We start from the raw sequence: 25,128 nt of genomic DNA on the forward strand, positions 1-25,128 counted from the left end.
TGATCAGAAAATGAGAGTTGTTCATGATTTTCGTTCATTTTTGAGCATTTGAGCTCCGTAACAGAGAATTGGACGATTCACGAAAAAAATCTTTAAATGGCGTTCATATAGTCACAATTCTTTGCTCCTTTTAATTCTTCCCCAAATAAATTACCACAGGACCAATGCCAAAACAAGTGTTGAATCGATGACTACCTGATAAATTTGTGTCTAAATTTAATTGGCTACAAGAATGCTTTTTGGTCACTAGGAGTACTGAGGGTATTACGAATTACTCTGTAACTACAAACGCAACGTCCAAAGATAAACTGCCTATAATATTGCACGAGATCCAAGAACGATTTGACATCGGTAGACGATGTTAGAGTTGTGAAAAGAGGCACGGGATGGATCAGCTCCGTCTCTAGACAGATACCTATAGAATATTTTTTTAAACCAAGATAATTTAGTTGTCCCTCTAGCAAGAGACAATTCTTCTTCTTAAGGCGTGCGCCAGAAAAGATTCCAGTCATTTCTAATATCTTGAGAGTGGTTCTCTGCAGATTCGACTGCTCTTCCTGCCTGAATCACATCATCTATTTTGAGCATTCCCTTCTCGATTACCAGTTGGTGTAGTGTAGTCTACGATGTATTTTTAAGAATTGTGACAACAATCATTTTGTCCTCATACGAACGACCATACCCCTGACAATTAAATTTGCTCAACCCTTACTTGTGACTTAAGACGTGTCACGAAATCATCCGTGGGCTCTCCACGATTTTGAACGAGTTCCGATGGCCTATATCGCTAGAAAAGTACTGTCTCTGACCAAAAAAAAAAATCAATTTGTCAGGGTTGTTAAGTTGATTTCTGGTTTTTTTTAACATCCTTAAAGTACTAACAATTTTCACCACTGCTTATTAATATTTGAAACACTATAAAAATGGAAATAAGGTGGAGCAAATAAGTATTTGATGCCTCACCAATTTTACAATTTTGAAAACTGCTAAAGATTTTGTTGTGTTTGACGAAGTCACTTGACGCAAACTATCCAAAGAGGATCCAAAAACGACTGAGATAATAAAAAAAAGTTGCAGAGGAATGAGAATCTAATTCACAATTTTACATACATACAGGAATATCACACTACTCTACTAGTCTGAGAGCCTGCCATGGAAGATTTCACTTCATAAGTTACAGAAGGATTGACCCCCTGAAATTACTTATGTCACCTAGAACATTAATTTTTTTTGTTACCCCCCACACACACAAGGTACACCGAAAAACCGTAAAATTTACATTTCTTTTATACCACAAAAGTACATGGACAAAACTTTGTTCACTGTATAGTATAGAACATCATAAAAAAATCAAGACTGACAAAAAGAGGTCAAGCCCCCCCAAATTCACCTCAATGAACGTTAAATTTACGGTTTAACCCCATAAAGTACTAAGACAAAACTTGCATCAATCTATTGTACTATCTCAATGCCTCGTAAAACCAAGACTGACAACAAATTTCCGTTCTGGAAAATTAAGTCAGGTTGCAATAATTGAGGGTGGAGGATTTGTTGAGACTTGAGATACATCATATGTACTACTTTGGTTATTTTTTTTTTTTTTTGCATTAATTAGAGTCTTGGCTATTATTTAAAGTTGACTAAATTCAAAATTATCTTGAATCATGAGATGTGTGTAGGTGTTGGTAATGACCTACTAAATTTTTTTTATCTGTGCCATCAAAATTTGTTAGTCTACATCCGATCAAAGTTCCAGCGTTCTGGAAGTGAGGTCAAATTAAAAAAATAAAAAAATCTTATTACAATTAAGGCAAAAGAAAAGAAAAACTTATCCGATAATTTTTTTGAATCTGTTTGTGATTTTTTTTACTATAATCTCTAGTCGGTTTTGTAAGTGAAAACTCATGAACTCGAACGCAAACAAACATAGTTAAGTAATTATGGATTTCCTATTTATTCAGCTATTTATTTATTTCCATTTTTTCAAGAACAATATTCAAATGGCATACACATATATATCTTTTAGTTCTTTGAACAATCAGTAAATTAATTCATGAAATAGACCTTAAGCATGTGCTCGAGACTGCAGTTAAAATTATTACTAAATATTACAATTTTTGGAAAAAAAAATTATAAAGCCCCTAGCTATTTCTAAAAATTAAATTTTCTGGAAAAAAAATTTCTAAAATTTGTAGTTATTCACAAAAAAAAAAATCAAATTTCAGATATTAAATTTTTTGGAGAAAAATTTCAAAAAATTAATAGTTATTCAGAGAAAATTAATTTTTTGGAAAAAAAATGAAAAATGAAATTAAACTTCAATTATCAAAATTTTTGAATAATAAATTTTTTAGTAAAAAGCCAAAATTTCTATTATTATTTTTTTTTTCGGGGTGGGGGCTACAGCCCTCCAGTCCACCTGTGGAAATGCCCATCGATGTTCTTTACTCATACATTGTTTGCGTTTTGCAATTTCAATATCAATCAAGTCGATAAGGTATTTGACCTTCAATGATGATATCTTATCTCGTCAAATGGAACAAAAATATCCTTTTCTTTCAGTTCTTCTTTTATTCTATTTAAAACTCCTTGACATACTTCTCCAACAAAGATCTTAACGATACATCGACCTGAAGTAGTGTTTCCAGTATATTTTTCAGTCAACTTAGAGAAATTGATATGATCCCGAATATTTATAGGGATATTACAAGACACAAATAAATCCCAAAAATTTAATTTCAAATATAAAATTTTTCGGGGAAAAATTTCAAAAATCCATAATTACTCACAGATAATAAAATTATTTTTTTTTAAATCAAAAATTAGCAACTATTCAAAAAAAAAAATTTTATTTTGAAAAAAAATTTCCAAAATTAAATTTCAAATCTTACATTTTTTGGAAAAAATTTTTTAATAATCCACAACTGTTCCCAAAAAAATATTTTTTTTGGAAAAATAATTCCAAAACCCCTAGTTATTCCTAAAAAATTGAATTTTTAGAAAAAAAAAATTCAAAAATTTGTAGCTACTCACAAAAATTAAATTTTTTGGAAAAAAAAAAGAATTCAAATATTTCATTTCTAGCTATTCATATATAATTAAATTTTTATGGAAAAAAATTATAAAAATTAAATTAAATTTGAAATATCATCAAAAGTTGTTGAACGCTCATAATATAAAAAAAAATATTTGACAGTATATCTTATTTTCTGAGAATCTAACAAGCAAGTGTTAGTGAACCCTTTTTTCCAAAAAGTGTATAATTACAAACTGCTTCCCTGAGCATCAAGGCACACGTCACTCACGATTTGTGCGAAACACCTGCAGGTTCAAGAGGTGGATCATTACCCAACGTCACAGCTTCCTTGAGTATCAAAGAACCCTTTCAATATCCTATTATTCACCCCAGTTGGGTTGTACAAGTAAACCGTGGGTTGAAAAGGTGGATAATTGGCCACTGCTTCATTGAACATTAAGCACCTTTTCTAAATGTTAAATAATTGACCTCGGCCCACGAGTTGTGCAAGTCAACTTGTACATGGAAATCCCCATCCCTCACAATCACTGGAATCATATGAGAGAGCAAATTGATACATTCAAAAGATTCTTATGACTTGGCAACGTGACAACAAGACAAGTAATTTGGGTGATGTATAGAGGTTATTCAGTATGCCAAGAATCGCCGCTTTCATTCTGGTTTTGGGTGAACTTTATACCAAGCAATGTATGACCATCCGATAAAAGTCGGACTTGAGTACTTTCATTTATCCAAAGAGTGTGATATAATCAGGGAGTAACATCTATTAGAGATGAGCGGAAATATAGACCATTAAGGACTCGAAGTGGAGGACATAGAAAGGCCCCCAGATGATCACAAGAAATGGGTATTCTGTCAACAATCTTTATCTGGAAAACAAAATTGTTCCATCTGCGGTCTTAAATGCTACATTTCATAAACATTCCACGTTCCCATGGGGGAAAATGAAGATAATTGGACATATCTAAAGTGCTCACATTGACAATCTCCTCAGGACGGCAAGTGCAACAGAGAGGAGTTAATCACGAGCAAGAAGAACAAGCAAAGAGGATTATGCAACTCTTCTCAAGGCAATTTAAGGAAACTGATGTAGGACAGTGCGTCAAAGTTACAGTTATAGACCGTGGAAAAACATATCCCCAACGTTTTAAGTGAAAATATATAGGTAAAAATAAGGTATGTTTAAAAACATGATATTTTGAAATGATTACATTTGATGCTGAAAAGTATATTTAAATAATTTTTTTGATGTTTATATTGAAGAAACTAATAAAATTTATATGAAATATACAACTGTGTAGTTCAAATGTTATTAAATATAATCTAAATGGCTCTTTCAGGGATAGACAAGGCAACAAAGTGGTTGGAAGTTTATCCTTTACCAAATGCAAGTACTGAAAAAATTATTAACTAGCTTAAAAAGAACTGGTTTTGTGGATGTGGCTACCCTAAAATCCTTACAACTGACTGAGAAGGTCAGTTTGAGGTATTAGTTTGGGAGAAACTGATGAAATATTTTAATATCAAAAACCTAAAGATAACCCCATATCATCCCTAAGCCATTGATATAACATTGATGTCATGGCAGTAACAAAGAGGACCGTCAACTGAAAAGAACAGAGTTCTGATTTTTCTTTAGACAGACACTAGTCCCTAACAAGATCGTCCAACTATCCTTGGCTGATGAATTTAGGTTCTAAAGTTTTAACTTAAAACTTTAACTTTTCAAATTACTCCAAATCATTTTACCTGAAAATGACCATTGACCACTCTATTGGAAACTTTATAAATTGCTCTGGCATTTTGCACAAATGCCTGCTCTGCCTAATCTTTGAAAAATGCCCATTTTCCCACAATGCCCGTAACATATATATATTTATCAATAATGTCTTTTTCCCCAGGACATGAAAGAAACATTCAAGTGCGTGTATTTATTTATCAAATATTATTATTTTTTATTACAACGTGATGTTTCCTATGTTTGAACTTTTCTTTCATGTCCTGGAGTAGAAGATGTCTTTTTTTAAATATATATATCTATATAATAGATGTCGATGTTTGTGTCCTTTATAATGGGTGCTTATAACATTGGGAGTAGGAAGTTGAAATTTTAATGGGGGATCTTTTTTTTTTGGGGGGGGGGGAGAAGGGAATTACTCTATAACCGAAACACACAAATTATGGGCAAAAAAAAAATTAATCCGTAAAAATATCAGTTTGGATTTTTTTTAGATACAAAAAAAAGGATTTCTAATGGAATATTAGATTTTAGAGTAAATAAAATTTGTAGAAATTTGTCTGGAGAGTGTCTGAAGGGGATCTACAGCCCCTCCACCCCACTCCCTGAGGATGCCCCTAAATCCTCTTATGAACACTGAGTAGTTCATTATCAAAGGTCAATTCTGTTACGTATTGACAAAGGTTGCCAAGTTACGAATTATTTATCGAAAGGAGGGATCCATGACGAACGGGAGAAATGATGAGAAGGAAAGGCGTGGAGGAATAAGGGAAGGCTTGTTTATAGGAACATCTATATTCTTAGTAAAACAAAAACCTACTCTGGTATATACATAGATTACAAAACTATTTATACTAATAAAAAGGTAAAAACAGACACAAATACATTACAAATTAAACTGTATGTTGAGTGTTTAAGGTCCACTATGTTATCGTGGGTGAAAAGTCCCTGAGCATAAAAAGCAGAAAACATTGAATGGGATCTGTTGAAATCACCTTTATTCAGGACTCTAACTGAAAAAGATCATAATCCCATAATAGTTCATCCCCCTTTTTATTTAAAAACCCTGTATTTCCAGTGTTATTTTTCCTTTCTGCCTGAACCAAATTTCTGAAAAGTCCGTTTTTAAATATTACTGCAGATCAGAAAATTGACTCATCAAATTACCCCAGCAGACGGATTTCTCATGAATAAGACTTCCTAATCTCGATATCGGACCAATTTCATCAGCATTTAGTCAACAACAATAATATTTATGTTTTCTGCAGAGGACTCTAAACTATAAAATTATCCAGGGATTTTTGTTTTTTTAGTAGAAGAGCAAGATTGAGGAGATGTATTTTTGGTCGGTGGGCCCAATCCTGTCATCTTTGGGAGCCAACTGGGTGACCCGAAACTTACCAAGGCGGGAGCCAATTGGGAAGGCATCCAGACCAGAACCAGTAGTTGGAGACTGATCGGGAAACTGTCCCTATTTTGAGAGATCATCCTCTACAGCCCAAGTTACAAACATTCCTCAGATAGATGACAAATACTCCAGAGACTTTCAATATGATTGGTTCTTAGTAAGTTACGTGGCTAGAATATGACATGAGGAAAGGTACCCAAAAAGTCAGCCAAGTGTTTCGCCTGTTCCAAATTTTCCATTTCCAACCTTGGGAAATTTGAGTTCAAAAAATTGGAAAAACAGTTCCTCGTTGAAAGTTCATTCTAACAACAAAAACACAAACTGTCGATGGAAAAGTGGATCAGTTTCCTCACATCAAAGAGAAAGAATACCTCGGTTCTCGGCCATGTTCAGACTCAACATGCTGAGGAAGTTGTGAAGTGGTGAGCTTATTTGAGGTATCTTTTCCAAACTGTTGGGTTCCTCGCAAAGCAAGGATTTTTTTAGGGGCGATTCCGAAACAAGAGAAAAGTTGACGGAATCTAATGAAAACAATCGAGGAAACTTCTTGGAGCTTTTGTCCCTGCGTTCAAACGACAATCATATTCTCAAAGATAAACTGGAGGCTGAAGTCAAAAAATTTATTCAGCTGGGGAAAAGCATTTTGCCAAATGGACTTTGTTCTATGACATCCAAAATGAGCTGATAGAGATTATAGCCGGCGATGATGACTACTGGTTCTCTGTGATTGTTGATGAGACATCAGATATGTCAAACACGGAGCAGTTCAGTCTGTCACTGGGATATCTGATAAGTGAAGGCATCAAAAAGAGAGTTTATTTTTCCTCAAGTTTGTAGAAGACTTACCAGACTGACAGCAAATATTTGTTTGAGAAGCTTCACGAGGCTGTCAAGGATCTCGGCCTTAACCCCACCCGCACTGTCTCCCTGGCCGCGGACGGTGCCTCCAACATATCTGGCATAAAGAAGGGTCTTGCCGCCAGGTGGAAGGAAGCAGCCCCACTGTGTGTCTACATTCATTGCTACGCCCATGTCCTCAATCTTGTAGTCAAGGATATTCTCTCAGATATAACCCTGTTGAGAAATACAATGGGGACAGTACAAGTTTTATACAACTTCATTGAAGGGTCACCAAAGAGGTCAGCAATCTACAAGTCGGTGAAGATAACAAGTAAAGATGAGGAGCATGCCAAGGTGATGACCCTGAAGAACCAGTCTGCTACCCCCAGAGTCTCCACTACGATGCTGTACGCTGTATTTCTAGGGATGGTCAGAATCATGAAGATCCTCATAATAATGAGAAAAGATAAAGATACATTGTCGAATTCAACAACAACTTCTCTGCTCAACAGCATCTTTAGTCAGTCCGAATTTGTTTTCGGCATTGAACTGTTGAAGACACTTCAGACACACATCTAGCTTGGAAAAACAGTTCAGATGTTCAAGGCAGAAAGGTTGACCTAACAAAAACGGAAACACGTCAACCTAGTGATTGGACTCTTGAAGATCTTAAGAATGAGAAAATCAGTTTGAATCAATCTGGAAACTTGCTGAGTTGAAGTCGCTTCTGAGATGAAATCAGTATTTGACCAGAAGGACTCAATTGATTTGGAATTCAAACAAAGAATCCAAGGAAATAAAGTGGAAAGGAACAACTTAGCTTTCCTACTTCCGTGAAACACATTCTCAAAGATGTTGCAATCAATAAGATTGTATTAGAGCTTGAGAGTAGATTTGCCAACGACGATACTAACATCACAATGGATCTCATTGCAATCGTCAATGACAGTGAAGTGGAGACCTGTGTCATTGAGCGTGTCGCCAAGCACTACAGACTTAAACTCGAGCAGCTCCAGTCAGACCATGCAATCTTCCAGTAATTCAAGGTTAATATTACAATGTTTCATTTTGCATTATATGTTTAAAATTTATGTTTCTCTAGGCAGATATTGACACAGAAGACATGGTTTCGTCACAAATTGCTGCAAGAGTTAATAAGCTCAGGTGGAGTGTTCCGCCTGATGCCGGAGCTATACAAGGTGATCGTTATCCTGGCCTCAATGCCCCTCAGGTTGTACTAGTAAAGTGCTGGACCCCAAAGCCGTTTAAACTCCATCGCCGCCGCATTTCTAAGCACAAATGAACCTTTCTAAGAAAACTATAATACGCTCTGGCCCACAGGCTGTGCAAGTAAACTGCTGGCTCCAAAAACAAGTTAAATTTATCTACCTCTCCTTACATAAGCATCAAGGAACCCCTATAATATCCCGAAATACACCCCGGGGGGTGAAACGCTGGGCCTCAAGGCAGTTTAAACTCAACCGCCTCCTTGTTTCTCAGCACCAAGGAACCCTTCTAATATGCTATTATAAGCCCCATCCCACGAGTTATCCAAGACCAAATCTGTTTGATATCTTCATGCTTAAAGTTTTAATAAAAACCAAGGAAAACTTTGTAAGCTCGTTAGTAGTCCTACATAAAAACAAGATAAGTTAAATTATTTTCAAAACGGGAGTAAGCACAGAGCCTTAAATTGGAATACTTGGGATTTTAAAAAATAATGTAAATATTATTACAGTATGGGGCCAGTGTGTATTTGGGATACTACAAGGGTTCCTTGATGCTCAAAGAAGCAGCGGCAGATAAATGTAAATTGTTTGGGGGTCTAGTAGTTAATCTACGTAGCTCGTAGGCGAGTGTGACTTTTAGCATATAGTAAGGGTTCTATCCTGGCATGTTTCTTCATCATTCAATAGTTTTATCGTCCAAATATAATATAAATTGCAACGAAATTGCATTCGATAATATTGTCTTGTAATGAAATTACTCATAATCATATTGCTTCACGATGATATAACCTACCACAATTTTGTCTAACAATGATAATGTAAACAACTATGTATATTACTCCAACATTTTGTCCACAACCTTTTAACCACTATCATTTTACCGCACACCGTTTTTAATGGCACTCATGCTTAATAATATGAATGCATATTATGATTATATGTAAAAAAAATTAAAGTTTTGAGTCGGATAAGAAATTCCAACCGATGTTAAGTACTCCCACTAGACTTAAAAAATCAAAATCAGTTTATTTTTAAACGGACTGGGATTTAGAGTACACATTGCGGAAAAGTCAGTCTAGGAAGATTTACATGTTGTAATGGCCTCAAAAAAGAAAAACAAAGAATCCCAAATTTTTGACGAGTTCCGAGGTTTTGACAGGTTACAAGATTCTGCCCAATTCCAAACTTTTAACAAGTTACAAGTAACACTCAACTTTTTATGCCCACGAGCCGAGTTTTTTGTTCCTTTTTTATTCACTTCATAAAACTCGAGTACTTATTTATGAGTTTTGTTCGTGGCACATAATATCTACTACAATCAAATAAGTTATGTCTTATTCCTCTAATACCTCTCAATTAGGAACCAAAAAAATAAAAATACAGAATTTTGATTTATAGTGTGTTTGGACAATTCCTTTCTGGTATTATTTTCAATATTATGTACCTCAAATCTTTAAATGTGTACTATTATTATTAAACAAAAAATAAAGCTAGTCTGATTTATAAAATTTGTTTGATTGCATTTTAGAATAATAAAGTATGTTACCCCAACCTGAACTCATCACAAGTACTCATTTAAATTATATTATTTTGTGGGTCCTGTATATGTTGCTTATACTAATTACAAGTAGGGATGTACAGCCACTCCAGCCCATGGGTGGTAAAATACTAGTCAAGTTAGTGCAGGTTGGCGTTCATCTAGCCCGCTTGGCTATGTTAAGATACGTCTAATAGACATTGAAAACAAATATTATGGATGAATTACTCATAAAATGTACTTTTATAAGACAAATTTCTTATTATTTCACTTACTGTGTAGTTTCGAAATGTTTCTGGTTTTTCTTTTTAAACAGACATATCTAAGGGCTGAAGACACAATAAAATTCAATTCTAGTTCCAACCGATCTATTTTACATGTAAGTCGATTTTTTTGGATATCTATTAGCTTTGTATTTTCAATATATAATCTAAATTAACAGTAAATATAAACATGAGATATTAGAAAAACATTTATCAAACTTTTCACAATTCTCATTATTATTTTAAATAGTCACAATAAAAAAATCACAATATCGTCTTCTCTGAATTGACGGAGGATGACTAGCAAGCTGTTAAATGCTCTCAATACACAAAATTTGTATACTTAAGTGAAGAAATCTTAAAATTTGAAGAATATGAGTGATCTTCATTTCTCATAGTTTTTTCTCCCCTCTATGATATGTAAAGAAATAATGTACTACCTTAAGCCTCCTTCTACCTAACAAAGTGCATCAATTTCATGAATTCCCATAGATAAAGTAACAAATGGTTGTCTCTAAATTATACACAGTTACGTTAATATTCAAATAAAATTGAGAGTAACTTGAGAAAAATCCTTCAAATCAATTCCAGTTGTTAGTTTGTTTTGTTTGAAATTGGTTTATTAAAATAGGTAGGAATTATTTAGGGGGGGGGGAATTTCCGGGAATGGGACAAAACGAAGGGTTGTCCTTCAATTCTAAACTAATAAAACAATCTTTGTATATATATATGAAGTAAATAGGTAGCTTTTATTTATATTTGTATGAATACGGTTGTACTTTATATAGTTAGATATGAATAAAATCGTGATAAATTACAAGGCCCTCAAAAAACTTAACTTTACTGCATAACAAAAGCAATCCTATAATTCCTGTACTAGTCTAAAAATGAAACAATATTTGTAGTTTTCTGGGGTTGTAAAAAAATATACAAATTATGAGTAGAAATAAAATCCGTCTTTTTCCTATCATACTTCAAATTCCATGTACATATAATCCTCATTTTTCGTCATCTAAGTAATTTGTGTAGTTAAGAAAAGAAAATTAATATGTTCAATTTTTATAACGACCAATAACTTATCTTAAATAAATTGTACTTCAACATGTTGGAATCCATGGATCATACCCAATTCTTAGCCCAAAGAAACTGATGTTCGACTAACTATTCGCACGCCATTTGGAGGTAAGACTGCATTTGACACCATTTATACTGTTGTTCTTAACCATATTACTGTAGTTCTCTAACACCTTATCTCGGAGATAATGAATATATGCTAATCCTAAATTTGAAGAAGTATTTGTTTAATTAATTTTAGAATATTTAAATACATACATAATAACTTTCCCCAAGTCTTTACACGAAGAAACTGATGTTAGTCAAACTATTTGCACGTCATTTGGAGCTAAGAGTTCTTTTAGACCATTCATACAGTTGTTCATGACCATATTATTGTATTTATGAATAAATGTAATTTATTCTTACAAAGTTATTTAATAATAATTACTCGAACTAGTATAATATTTCAATATTCCATTTTATAATTAGCTAGTTCTTGACACTTTTTATTGATAAACAGGATCATATGTTACTATGAATGGCTCTCAATATGCTGAAAATCCTTTATAAATCACAATTTACAATAGATGTGTTTCTGTAAATTTTCTTCTCAGAATTTGCTAGGTCTTGCAAATCGTTGTACGCTGGATTTTTATCGAAAAATGTATTAAATTTTATAATATCGACGCGTAAATGTTCCAAATTCATTTTCTCCAATAATTTCATTCTAGGAGTAGGAAGACTTTTTTTTTCGGCATTTCACTTGTACAAACTCGAAGGTACTTGGCGAACAACAGATTCTATGAAGAGATGTTAGCAAAACAATAACTTATGAAAGTAGTAATTTCGGAAGGGTGGAGTTGTCCAGGGAATAAGTTCCCTAGAAACAAGGCTAGACGAAATCAGGGGCAATTATGTAGATTGTGGAGGGGGGCTAATGCCTACTACAGACGCCTCTTATATGAATAATCATTTACATGCAAATTAATCACTCGATAGAGTACACAATTATTATTTATGTCCTTTTCTCGCACTAATCAATTAATTTCTCTTGTACTCAATGAAACTCATTCTCACGCTCTTAATTGTTTTAAAAGTACTCTAAAAACTAAAATAAAAACAAAGACGCACACAACATTTTACGTATGGATTTAAAGTACTTCACTTCGAGTTATATGTATTATGTTTTGTGTTACTGGCTAGCTACGTATTTTTTCAATGTCGCCTACTTGTCATCGTTTAGTTCAAAATAATAATTATTTTTATGTACATAATCAAATAATAGAAGCAAAACTTGTTTTGTTAAGAGAAAATACGATACTAGCTTTAAATCTCTTAATATACATTGGCCAATATTATTATTAAACTATTTTGTCAACACTAATGAGTTGTGGCACTATTTACTACCAGGTAATATTTTTATCAATCTAAAACTTTTTCATCAATATGTATTCTAAATAAACTACTAATCTACATTTTTCGACTGCAGTATATCAGTGGAAGGTAGGGGGTTATTAGGTTTTAATCATCCGCCGTCTTTCGACTGCAGTATATAAGACGACACTTAATTACTCCATCTAATGCTGGGTGCTGCCAATAGTCTATTTTACTATGTGGGTTCAAGCAAAATCGGCTATATAGACTTCTAAATCCACTAATTTCAACATCAAAAGGCTAAAAAAATGGTACAATATATGTAATGGTCTATAGTAAGAGGAGTTTCATTTTTAGGACTACTTAATTTATCATTTTCAAAGCTTCAGTTGTATAATTGAGGCTGCTCACTTGAATATCATTCAATAAAAATTAAAAACTGACCCCCTTCATCAATAATGAAACTTAAAAAAATTGTTGTACCACACCTGATGTTGCCTACCCATTGTTGGGGATCAACTTTAAAAGCTTAAGTAATTAATGTATGATTAAATTGGTTCTACTACTGTAACATCCTCCTACGAATCATTTAAATATGGATTAGCATTTTACAAGCAAAAGAAAGATTGCTTACATCATGATTTACCAAAATGATATTTTTATTTTTCTATCACACCCGGTACATTTTTTTTTGTCTAAAATATTAGCTAAAATTTCATCCAGAAAGCACATTACAATATTATAAAAGCAACCATAATTTACACGATGACGATGAGTTGAATACTAAAATTATCCATTATAGAAGGGGTCCATCAATTGAAGCTGAATAACCTCTCAATCGAAGAGATAACTGAACATTATAGAAATCTTTATGTCATTAACAGATATGAATTCAATGGAACTAGAGTAGACTGATGTTCATATTCCGTCTACTCCACGAAAGAAGTCCATTAGATATGACGAATCTGACAAAACTTTGGAACAAATTTATTTCACTTACAAGTGTTATTATTTATTTTTATCACCTATGATGCTGTTTAAATCCAAAAAGTTTAGTGGTGGAACCAATCTCTCTTGCTAAGTAGTACAATTGTTGTTCCAATTAACTTTTTCGATATATATACTACATGTATAGTTAAACATCCTAGATTAGCTGTGTTAAGGGTGCACAGACTTCAAAGTATATGGTCATTTATAATTTTGACACAATGACCTTATTAACTTGGAAGCAAAGACAAGCTAAATTAAACTATCAGATTTCTAGATTATTTTACTTCCTACTGCCGAGCCATAGATCGGTCATATCTCAGTGTGGAATGAAGGCTTAAATCACGGGTTAGATGGGTCACGGGGTAGTGCTTCTAATTATGTTGGGGATCAACTTTAAAAGCTTTTAAAGTAATTAATGCATGACTAAATTACTACTGTAACATCCTCTCAACATAATTAGAAGCACTACCCCGTGACCCATCTAACCCGTGATTTAAGCCTTCATTCCACACTGAGATATGACGTGAACTATGGCTTGGCAGTAGGAAGTAAAATAATCAATGTAATAGCTAAGGCTAATTTGACTTAACAATTTAATAAAATACTGAAGTATGTTAATTCATGTGTAATAAAGAGAAAAAATAATTCAATTTCACCATATCTATTTATCAATGAAATTATAAGTAACATTTAGTAAATAAAGGAAATAAATGGCGTGAGCTAACAAATGAGTGTTAAATTGATTACAACATTTAGTGGATAGCATTCCTGGCGAGCTTGTCAGCTTCTTGCAACGAAAAATCGGTTCGACTAATCCTGTGTATCCGAACATTCATACCACTCTTGGCAGCATTGTACTCATTCCACCATCTATGGTTACCAGCGTTAGTCCTATTCTCACTTAAGACATCAGAGTCCGTAAATAAATTTACATTAGTTTCATGATGACGCTTTAATACTTTGATGGCTTTAGTGGCAGCTTGCACTTCGGCACAGTGGGAGGATTCGACTGGTTCTTGAGCTCTCTCACTCACATTGTTTATATTACGTTGACCAAAGAAAACTCCGATTCCACCAGAACGAGGGGGTTTGTGGGACCCATCCGTATATACTTTCACGTAGTTGTCTGCTGATCGTAAGAAACCTAATCAAAGAATCGAAAATGTTAGACAACCATTACTGAGATATAAAATTTCGAAAATACTTAACCCATTATGTTGATAGAATGAAAGTAAATGAGGTTTGAATTGAACTCGTATAAGTCTAATTTCACTTTTACTACAACTTTAGTTTATATACCCGAAGGTGCTTTGACGATACGCTAAGCGTACGCGCATTCACACAAAAGTACATCAACGATGTATTGATATCATACTTCATAGATAGAGGAGTAATGTTTCTAATGAAAAAACTACGAGTGAGTTCTACTATCTGGAAGGTTTAGTAAGTCAACCATGTGTAGGGGGAAGTGCAGTTTTATGATGATAATCCAATGGCATAGTATAATTTTTATTGTTATTTCATCAGCATCACAAAAATCTATGTAAAATCACGTGCTACAATTTATATCCCTTCCATAAAGACAACAGTTTTGAACTGAAATAAAAAGTTTTTACTAAAAAAAACTTTTGTATATTCTTAGATTTATAAAATAATATAAAACGGTTTGGTATATTTTTCCATTCCAGACACAATTCTTGTCGATAAATGATTTTTAATATCCATTTAACGTACTTTAGAACAATACTACTATTAAACCGGAATTTTTGATCACTAGTGAGTAGTGATGTCCAATGAATGCATAAAAATGGAACTAATTATGCATATAAATTACTTATAAAAAACTCAAAATGCAGAAAAAGGCCTAAATGCAAATAAATCTGGGAAAACAAATATATATTAAAATTTATCAATCAAGCAGGTCTTTTTTCTGATTATTTATCACCTACAGTGGCTAGGCATCGTCGACTTCTTAGAGTACTTCTTCATTATAGGACTCTTACATCAAATGAAGGTTCTTAACTACAGCTAAAATTCTTGGATATCTTAACTCGTCTCACAAGTTTGAATACAATTTTCCTAGTTAACTCAAATGATTGAATATAGGGGTAAATGAATATAATATATATGAAGTTAAAAAATTAATAAGGATTTCTTTCTTTTTCTAGTTTTTGTTATAAATTTGGGCTTTATCTCGGGATTAATTATTTTAACAAATTATTTTTCCCTTTACAACTCTCATAATTATTTTATTCATTTTTGAGGACCGAACAGATACTTTATACAGGTTTTATGCTCATGAAAAACAGTGATTAATCCTGAAATTTTTTTGGGAATCTATCTTCTATATTATTAAGGCAATGATTCTTTGGCAAGGGTCAACTATTTTTAGGATGTCCGGTAAAATGATTTTGATAAAAAGGTACCCGACAAAATGTCGGGGTAAAATTGTATTGTACATTATCATTATAAGACAAAATTGATGTGGGTAATATCAACGTGAAGCAATTTCATTGTTAGCTATATCATTGTGAGTAATTGCATTGCAAGACAATATTATCGTGTGCAATTTTATTGTTAGCAATATCATTGTGAGTAATTTCATTGCAAGATAATATTATGTTGGGGAATTTCATTGCAATTACGTATATTATACTATGATTTGTTGTAATCATATAGAATATTAGTAGGTTAAACTTCTCACAAAAAATTGGCGAAATTTATTGTGAAGACACTTTTTATATTTTGCAATAATGCTTTCACAACATTTTTTGCACATATGCCATTTTTATAAAATATGAATTGAACCTCATACTTTTAAAAGAGAAAAAAATGAAATCGGCTTATTTTAAATGGAGTAATGGCTTACTCAAGTTCGAAAGTTTTTCGAAGAGGGTCAAAATTTGAGGGTCTTCCGAACAGGCTCTCGGCCCTCCACAAGACTCGAATTTTATCAATATTGTTTCTTTGACGAGATAGGGATGATGGGAATAGCAGCAGGGTGTGTAAACTTGACATAGAATGTCCCAGATCAACTTTAACATTGACAATAAAATCGATCGTAATACAGTCTGCAAATGTTTTTTATAGGCAGTAAAACTGATTTTTTCATCACTTTTTTTATTCAGAGAAGTTATATATAAAAATATCTATATATAAATAAACATTCTATTTTAAAATTAATTCCCTAAACCATAGTCAACCATCTAAAAAAATTGCTATATATGATGTCAATTATCAATCCATTTCCAACAAAACGTTCCTCCTATAATATTTGACAATAAATAAACAAACAAAACAAAGCCACAAAATAGCTAAAAATCAATGGCAATATGCCTCAGGCCTTCAATACGAAAGGGTTTACTGTCTTCAAATAAAATAACGAATGTTTTCCTTTTAAATCTTTTATCCCAATCAATAAACTTTCCTTCATTTACAATTTTACCATGGATGTCTTGAGTACCTGGACAACAGAATAGAAAACGCGCGCTCCAAGGGGTGGCTTAGAAGAAGTTCACGAATATGTTATTTTTTTAATTATATTAATTAATACAATTTTTCAATAGAGATTATATGAGTTAAAATATAGAAATATTTATTAATAATAGGACAATTAGTAAGAATTCAACACTAAATAAGCTGCAATATATCACCAATATAATTTACACTAATTATTTCAAAAATAGATGCACACACCAGAAAAATTAATGTTCATAACTAAAAACATTGAAGTTTGGCAACTTTTCTAAATTTGAGATTGTTTTCAGATGATCTTCTTCTATCTTCCTCTGGGATGTTGTCATTGAGTTGAGAAACCAAATTTTTGCCCATCACGTTGAAGAGGATTTGTGAAATTTTGACAAGAATGCTTGCTCATTTGTGACCTTGATCACACACAGTATCAAATATTGCTTCTATTGTAGTTGCTTAGCTCTTTCTTGACTATGGTGGATTTCTTTGATATGATCAAAGTTTGGGTGTAATGATGATTTAACTCCTAGACGGTTCAGCGAAATGCTAAAGTATTCTTGCTTTTGGAATCAGTTATAAATACTTTTAAAATTGTTAACAGGGTCGAAGATGAGATGAACTTTTCTATTGATGTTGTGAGCTCACCACTACAAAGAAAATGAGTGTATTACTTCCTGTTGTCTGGGTGATTATCATCTAATACATCCACAACGATTAATCTGATTTGATTGAGGGTTTTGATAATTAGAGTATATTTACTGAAGAGGGATTCAGTGTTTAATTTGGCAACCAGTATAAGTGCTACCACATCCATGTAGTTTCCTCCAATGGATTTGGTCATAAATGTAAGATCTGTTGTAGTTGTTTGGATGTGCCCACATCCTAAGAACTTGCCACTAAAAACTAGACTATTTCTGCAGAGTATACTTCATCAATTATAAGATTGACATTACCCTCTCTGCTTTTAAGGTGTTTGATCCTTGTTCCAAGGTATTTAACTATAAATGAGGGTATTCCAGTCTCTACGGTAGCTAAGGTAGACAAAATTCTACGAAACTTAGGTCTAATAAGAGGCGGAGGAGAAGAAAGGTAGAGCGAAAGGTATGTCCACACTTCCCAGTCTTCTCCAACATGGATTCAAGTTCCAGAGGAACATTGAAACCAGAAAACTATCGTATATGATACTAGGATTCTTGGGCGTACCGTCGTTATCTTGACAACATTCGGGAGCACAGCACTTCCATCCCATCACCTTTTACTTAACAGTCACGATCAGAATCCTGAAGCTATAAGTATCTTTCACTACTGGAAACCATGACTAAGTGTGATAATTTTGGTAAGAATAGAAAAGCGTGCGAGGAGAAGAGAAGAAATACTTATGGCATCATTGATTATATAATATACATCTTCTTCTATCAATCATGAACGTTATCATTCCCGCCTTTATTATTCAATATTAATATAATAATATTAGATGGGGATAGTCGATAGAGAACTGAATAAAATGCAAAAAAAAACGTCGCCTTCTGTCTGGATTTCTGAAAATGGAGCCCCAGGAATTTGGGAAATGCTTACTGGATGAGAAACAGATGGTTTGTCGGATTTGTCGATATAAATGTGCCTTTAGTCCCTGTCTAGAATTACACGCCACTCATTATCCTCATCTCATAACTAGAGTATGGATATTCATCTATAAAATCAATTTAACGATGAATACATCAAGTCAAACTTTAACTCTGATCTCACAAGGATGCTTATTGTATGTAATATAACCTTATCCATTGCTAATCATCTACGTTCCAAAAATTTATGGAGAAATACAAGGATAAACATATCCCTTCCCGAGGAACCATGATTAAATTAATGGAGGTTGTTGTTACTGATGTCATTTATAGAAATACATATAAAAATGTTTTGAGGCATCCACACCAAATGACGATCAGGTTATCAGTAAAAAGTATTTACAAATATAGAAATGGAACTCTGAATTTTGTACTATCTCACAGTAAGTATTCAATTTTTTTTAAAAATCTAACGGTAAAATATGATTTTATTTTAGCTAAACATATCAAGAATTATGATACACAACTCAGTAAAGGGCAAAAACAACTGCTTAAATGGTCACAACAACGGGGGTAGTAGCTTTGGATGGTTTGCAACTAGTTTGTCTGAGACTACTTACTTCGCTTTAAGACTTGGGTATGATAATTAGGTTTTCCAATATTACATAGTCAATAAATATTACTTTTTTATCACTTAAGGCTTAGCTATGGTTGATGGGCTCCAAGAAATGGTGTTCAGAAAACTCATAAAAGGCAAACACAACTGTTTAAATGGTCACAACAACGAGGGTAGTTACATTTGGTGTTGCATTATAATTAACAATTGTGTATATCCTTAATGATAATAGTATGTTGTTATATAAGCATTCCTAAATAACGGGGGAAAATCTTTTTTTGATGCTCTTAATAGTGAGTAATATCGCCGGACATTACTACATAATTAGCTTTTGCACTAAATCTTTACGATGAATTTATTTCTAACATTTTTTTATTAATATATTTATTGTCTAATTTTATGATTTTGACATTTACTTTATTTTTAATAATTAGTTAGATCTCATCGGTAGAGATATATCTATCCTGTGCACAATTGTATATAGCAACTTCCACATGAAGAAGAGGTTTTTTTTTTTTAAACTCCACGTCTCGCTTGTGTATTGCAACCTAAAGTTATGACATATTTAACTGAATTCCGATGTTAGAACAAGAAAAAATTATCTGGATCAATCTATTATTTCAATATTCTGTATTTATAATTTATTATTATTAATAGTTATATGATTTTAATAGTTTAATTTTGTATATTTAACTTAAATGTTTAATGGTTTATTTTTTAAAATGTAGATTATATTTAATTAAAGCCTTCTTTTTTAAACTTTGAGCTTCAAATATATTTCAAATACTCTACTTTGTCGTTTCATTAGTTATTATTCTGAGAATAAGGTTCATAATGAATTACAATTTCATGGAGTGTGACGTTTTCAAATCTACTGTAACGGATAAAAAACGTCAAAGTCAATTATACGTAGTATAACTTCATTAAACATTTTGCTAATAAATACATTCGTTATACCCTCAAAAATCATAATAAAGCAGGCAGATGATAATCACATCAGTATTTTAAACAATGATACCATATGTCTTTTTTCCCCCCTTCTCCTTGCACGCGTTTTTCTCTACAAAATTATCAACTATAACAATGACTAATCAATTTAAAAAAATAGCCGTGTCTTGGAACCGGTGTGCTTTTTATTCTTTTGCCTGTAGTCCAGATAGCTCGAGATGTACATACACATACATAAAAATTGGGGTATTTTTAGTAGGTCTGTTAATTTGTAATTGGTAGTCTAAAGAAAAAAATTTAATTTTCTCGCAGTTGTGATTATTATTTAATTCCTTAGTAGTAATCATCCTTTACTAAATAAATTCAATTATATTCATAATCTAATTGAACATTCATGTGTGCACATAAAAGACGGAGCATAACCCGTAATATTTCTGGCGGAGATTTAATTGTAAGTCTTTATTGGACTCAGAGTAGAATTGGGGATCGACATCTGAGTAGTTCTAGGAAATGGTATTGTTTATCTCCTTTTTACTTCCCTTTCTTATTACAGCTGATTGTAGCTGATCTAATAAAAACGTCATAAGCACGATTCTTTATCTCCTCCAAAACAATCTTCAAATTGTTATGGATACCATGTTGATTTTTGGTTTCTTTTTTTAACATGCCCATTCCACACAGGATTGTCACCTTTGTCCATATTTCTACCCTTTCCTTGTTTCACACCCTCGATTATATAAAAAAAAAAGGAATAAAACACGTTGGTAACCTTTCATCTTCTAAACAACTTTTCCTCAGTATTGTACTGAATGTACTTTTTTTCCATGGGTTTCTAACAACGGAGGTACTGATGTGTGAAATTATGATTTGGACAATAAAAGTATATCTTGCTGTTTTTGCGTTTTCTCGTGCCCATCTCGTTCTTTATGGCAAGTAATCCGCCACTCCATAACCTCCCATCACATCAACAACAAAGTGTTCAATAAACACAAGATTCAAGGAGACGAAAGAGAATAAAATGGTTCATCATTCAATTTGGACGTAGAATAGTTATTTGTGTCGTGTAACATCCCTTTAAATGTTCTAGATCATCCCAATTTCTCCAAGTTTATTGAAAAATATACTGGAAAAACTTCTCCAGGTCTATGGGTCATTAACTGCTTGGTTATGCTCATGGATTACATAGAGTTGCAGATATGGTTCAATAAAAGTTTCCTCTAACGAACGAACTTATTTCCAATGTGAAGAGGATGTTTTTGAATTCTGGAAGAAGAAAGAGAGTATTTACTGCTTCGCACGAAATTCCCCTCTCTCCATCACCAATTATAACAAGATAGGGAACTTGGATAAAAGTAGTGGAGTACTACTACCGTTAATTTGACGTCTTTAGAGAATATTTAAACAGCCTTGATGAAGATTTGTGAGCAACCAGAAGATCACAAGAAGTAATTAATAATGAATCCTTAAGAGAAGAAGTCGTATGTATACAGGAAATTTTTTGTCAAATACCTTTGGCAATAACTGCGCTTGAGAAAAGATTGCCTCTTCTTACCAGCCTGACCATAGTAGAAAATCTGACTCAAGATTTGAAGGAAGAGCCATTCAAGACCAAGTTTAAAGAAATGCTTCAAAAGAATCCTGGCTACACAAAACTAAAGGAACTCTCAAGAAGAGAAAACCTCGTATACAAAAATATTGTCAATTGTGACGCTGATAGAGTCTCTAGTATGATGAATATCATGTATACGAAAAGGAGATCCAAACTAAGTACTAAGAAAGTGAGGGAATTATTGATCACCAAATGGAATGAATGTTTTGTTATCATTTCATTGTCAATGCGTAAATATTAACAATATTTTTTAACTAATTTTTTTACTTTATTGCCTCATTTCTATTCTTAAGATTTCGTGCCAAAGTTATCTATTCATCCTTTGGTGGTCACTAAGAAGTTATAAGTACACTTCCTGTAATGATGGGTTTGATGTTCTCTAACTAATAATATTATATTTTGTCTTGCATAAATTTACAGAATATAATATACATTGATAAAGTATTTATAGGGAAGTTATATATTAATAATATACAATAATCTCTCTTCCTTCATGTGTAAATAAATAAATAATTTAAGTTAAAGATATATTAAAGATTGAAGATAAGCAGTGGCCAATTACCCACCTTTTCAACCCACGGTTCACTTGTACAACCAAACTGGGGTGAATAATAGGATATTGAAAGGGGTCTTTGATGCTCAAGGATACTGTCAAATATTTTTCAATGTTTGTATATATTATGAGCGTTCAACGCGTTTTGACCCCACCTTAACATTCGACCGGCTGCAATGTTGCCTGCAATCCACAAGTTGGACATTCCTACACTAGATCGCCAAATTGTTTGTCATGAAATTGTATCTTAATCAAATCATTAATGAATTGTTTAATAATAAATTTATTACAATGAATAGTTTAGTAATCAAATTACTCCAAATCATTTTACCTGACAATGACCATTGACCATTTTGCACAAGTACCCGCTCTGCCTAATCTTTGAAAAATGCCCATTTTCCCACATGCCTGTAACATATATATATATATCAATAATGTCTTTTCCCCCAGGACATGAAAGAAACATTCAAGTGCGTGTATTTATTTATCAAATATTATTATTTTTTATTACAACATGATGTTTCCTATGTTTGAATTTTTCTTTCATGTCCTGGGGTAGAAGATGTCGTTTTTTAACTATATATATCTATATAATAGATGTCGATGTGTGTGTCCCTTATGATGGGTTCTTATAACATTGGGAGTAGGAAGTTGACATTTTACATGGGGGATCTTTTTTTTTTTTTGGGGGGGGAGAAGGGCATTACTCTATAACCGAAACACACAAATTATGGGCAAAAAAAAATTAATCTGTAAAAATATCAGTTTGGATTTTTTTAGGTACAAAAAAAGGATTTCTAATGGAATATTAGATTTTAGAGTAAATAAAATTTGTAGAAATTTGTCTGGAGAGTGTCTGAAGGGGGTCTACAGCCCCTCCACCCCACTTCCTGAGGATGCCCCTAAATCCTCTTATGTACACTGAGTAGTTCATTATGAAAGGCCAATTCTGTTGCGTATTGACAAAGGTTGCCAAGTTACGAATTATTTATCGAAAGGAGGGATCCATGACGAACGGGAGAAATGATGAGAAGGAAAGGCGTGGAGGAATAAGGGAAGGCTTGTTTATAGGAACATCTATATTCTTAGTAAAACAAAAACCTACTCTGGTATATACATAGATTACAAAACTATTTATACTAATAAAAAGGTAAAAACAGACACAAATACATTACAAATTCTACTGTGTATGTTGAGTGTTTAAGGTCCACTATGTTTCCGTGGGTGAAAGCAAAAGTCCCTGAGCCCAACGCGGGGTATTGTGCAAAAAGTTAGTATGGGATCTCGTTGAAATCACCTTTATTCAGGACTCTAACTGAAAAAGATCATAATCGCCATAATAGTTCATCCCCACTTTTTATTTAAAAACATATGTATTTCGGTGTTATTTTTCCTTTCTATCCTTTCTAACTTTTAAATATTCATGATCTTGTCATATGTGTATTTGTATCATATTCATATTTCATCATATTTATCAAAATATAATATTTTATGTTTTCAAATGATTAAAATATAAGTTTTGCTAAATGTATAAAATTATGTAAAGCGGATTTTTGTTTTTTTTAGTAGTACTCATTCCACTCTCGACTCGGCTACGTCTCTGTATTTTTGGTCTGTGGGTTGAATCCCATTATGGGACCCAGCGGTATCCGAAAACACCCCCAACATTTGGGGTACAATTGGGGGCTGTAAGGGGCTCTTAGTAGTTTCTTCAAGTATCGGGGGTGGGTTCAATCCCATTTTGGGACCCAGTGGTACCCGAAAACACACTCAACATTCGGGGTACAATTGTGAGGCTCTAAGGGGCTCTTAGTAGTTACTTAAATATCGCTGGTACCCAAAAATACCCCCAATATTCGGTGTATTAAATGATAATTCATAAAATATATGCTCTGTTTCCTCATAAATTTATACAAATTGTTTTTATACGAAATGTCCTTAGACGAAAATTTTTAAAACGAATTGTCCTTACGGAGTTACCGTACACCGTATTTTTGAACACTAAAAGATGCATCCAAGGTTTTGTCCGGTTCAGGTTCAGCAGTTCTATCGGTACCATTTCTTCTTTCAGCGGTTTTTGGCCTTGGTTTCGGTTCAGCTTATCGGTCTCGGTTCAATTTTTGGTCTTTGTTCCTTTTTATACCGGCTCAGTTTAGTAACAGGCACTTAAAACAAAGGGCGTCACTACAAAAGTCAGGCACAGAAAATAATATTAGATACAAAAAAGACCACAGCTACCTTATACGTCGAGTGAGTAGTGCTCCAAGTTCCAGAAAGGTCCCTGAAAACTAAGGTTTCGTAAGACAATGTTTTTCCAAGTGGCCGTAAGGGGAGGCTAGGGAGGGAAATCCTTTTTAATAAATATTATAGTTATCATATTTTAGGTGCCCATCAAACTTAGTAGTGGACCTGGATCCAGAATCTACCCCAGCCATTTTTCTGTTTCGTTTTGGAGGAAAGGTTGCGTGTATCATTTAACCATAATTTTGTACTTGCAATATTAAAAGGTTATAAAATAATCAAAAAAATACAACAAACGAAAATAAGCACAGGAACTGAAACTGAAGAGATATAAATTTTTCGGTTCCGGTTCTAGCAGTTCAAGAACCGAGACTGCTTGAACCGCTATAACTGCTACACCAATAAGAGCACAACCTTGAAAAATGCAAATATAAAAGACGGCCGGCACCCGGCTTTTTACAGATGTTACATGAATCAGGAAGAGTGCTCCCTGCCTGAATATATATTTTTGTTTACCAAAGCTGCAGGTAGAGCCCCAGACATTACTTATTTTCCCATTTACCCGGAGCATGAAAACTTGTATTCAGACCCAGAAAAACCTAGAGCTTGACTTGGACTTGATCTGAACACTGAAAAGGTGGACTCATATACAGCTT

The 25,128-nt window shown here is 33.2% G+C and overlaps 2 long non-coding RNA genes across 2 annotated transcripts; one reads left to right on the forward strand and one right to left on the reverse strand.

Annotated features, from left to right (window-relative positions):
• Positions 1–14,132: 14,132 nt before the first annotated feature.
• On the reverse strand, positions 14,133–14,796 carry LOC121129076 (uncharacterized). Its single transcript, XR_011783650.1, has 2 exons — positions 14,682–14,796; positions 14,133–14,616 (listed from the first exon to the last, which is right to left on the reverse strand). It is a non-coding gene; the product is annotated as an uncharacterized lncRNA (long non-coding RNA).
• A 4,061-nt stretch (positions 14,797–18,857) lies between these two features.
• On the forward strand, positions 18,858–19,622 carry LOC139907273 (uncharacterized). Its single transcript, XR_011783744.1, has 3 exons — positions 18,858–18,948; positions 19,003–19,142; positions 19,205–19,622. It is a non-coding gene; the product is annotated as an uncharacterized lncRNA (long non-coding RNA).
• The last annotated feature ends 5,506 nt before the right edge of the window (positions 19,623–25,128 follow it).

The sequence above is a fragment of the Lepeophtheirus salmonis genome, chromosome 14, assembly GCF_016086655.4.
Source record: "Lepeophtheirus salmonis chromosome 14, UVic_Lsal_1.4, whole genome shotgun sequence".
In the NCBI taxonomy this organism is placed as follows: Eukaryota; Metazoa; Arthropoda; class Copepoda; order Siphonostomatoida; family Caligidae; genus Lepeophtheirus; species Lepeophtheirus salmonis.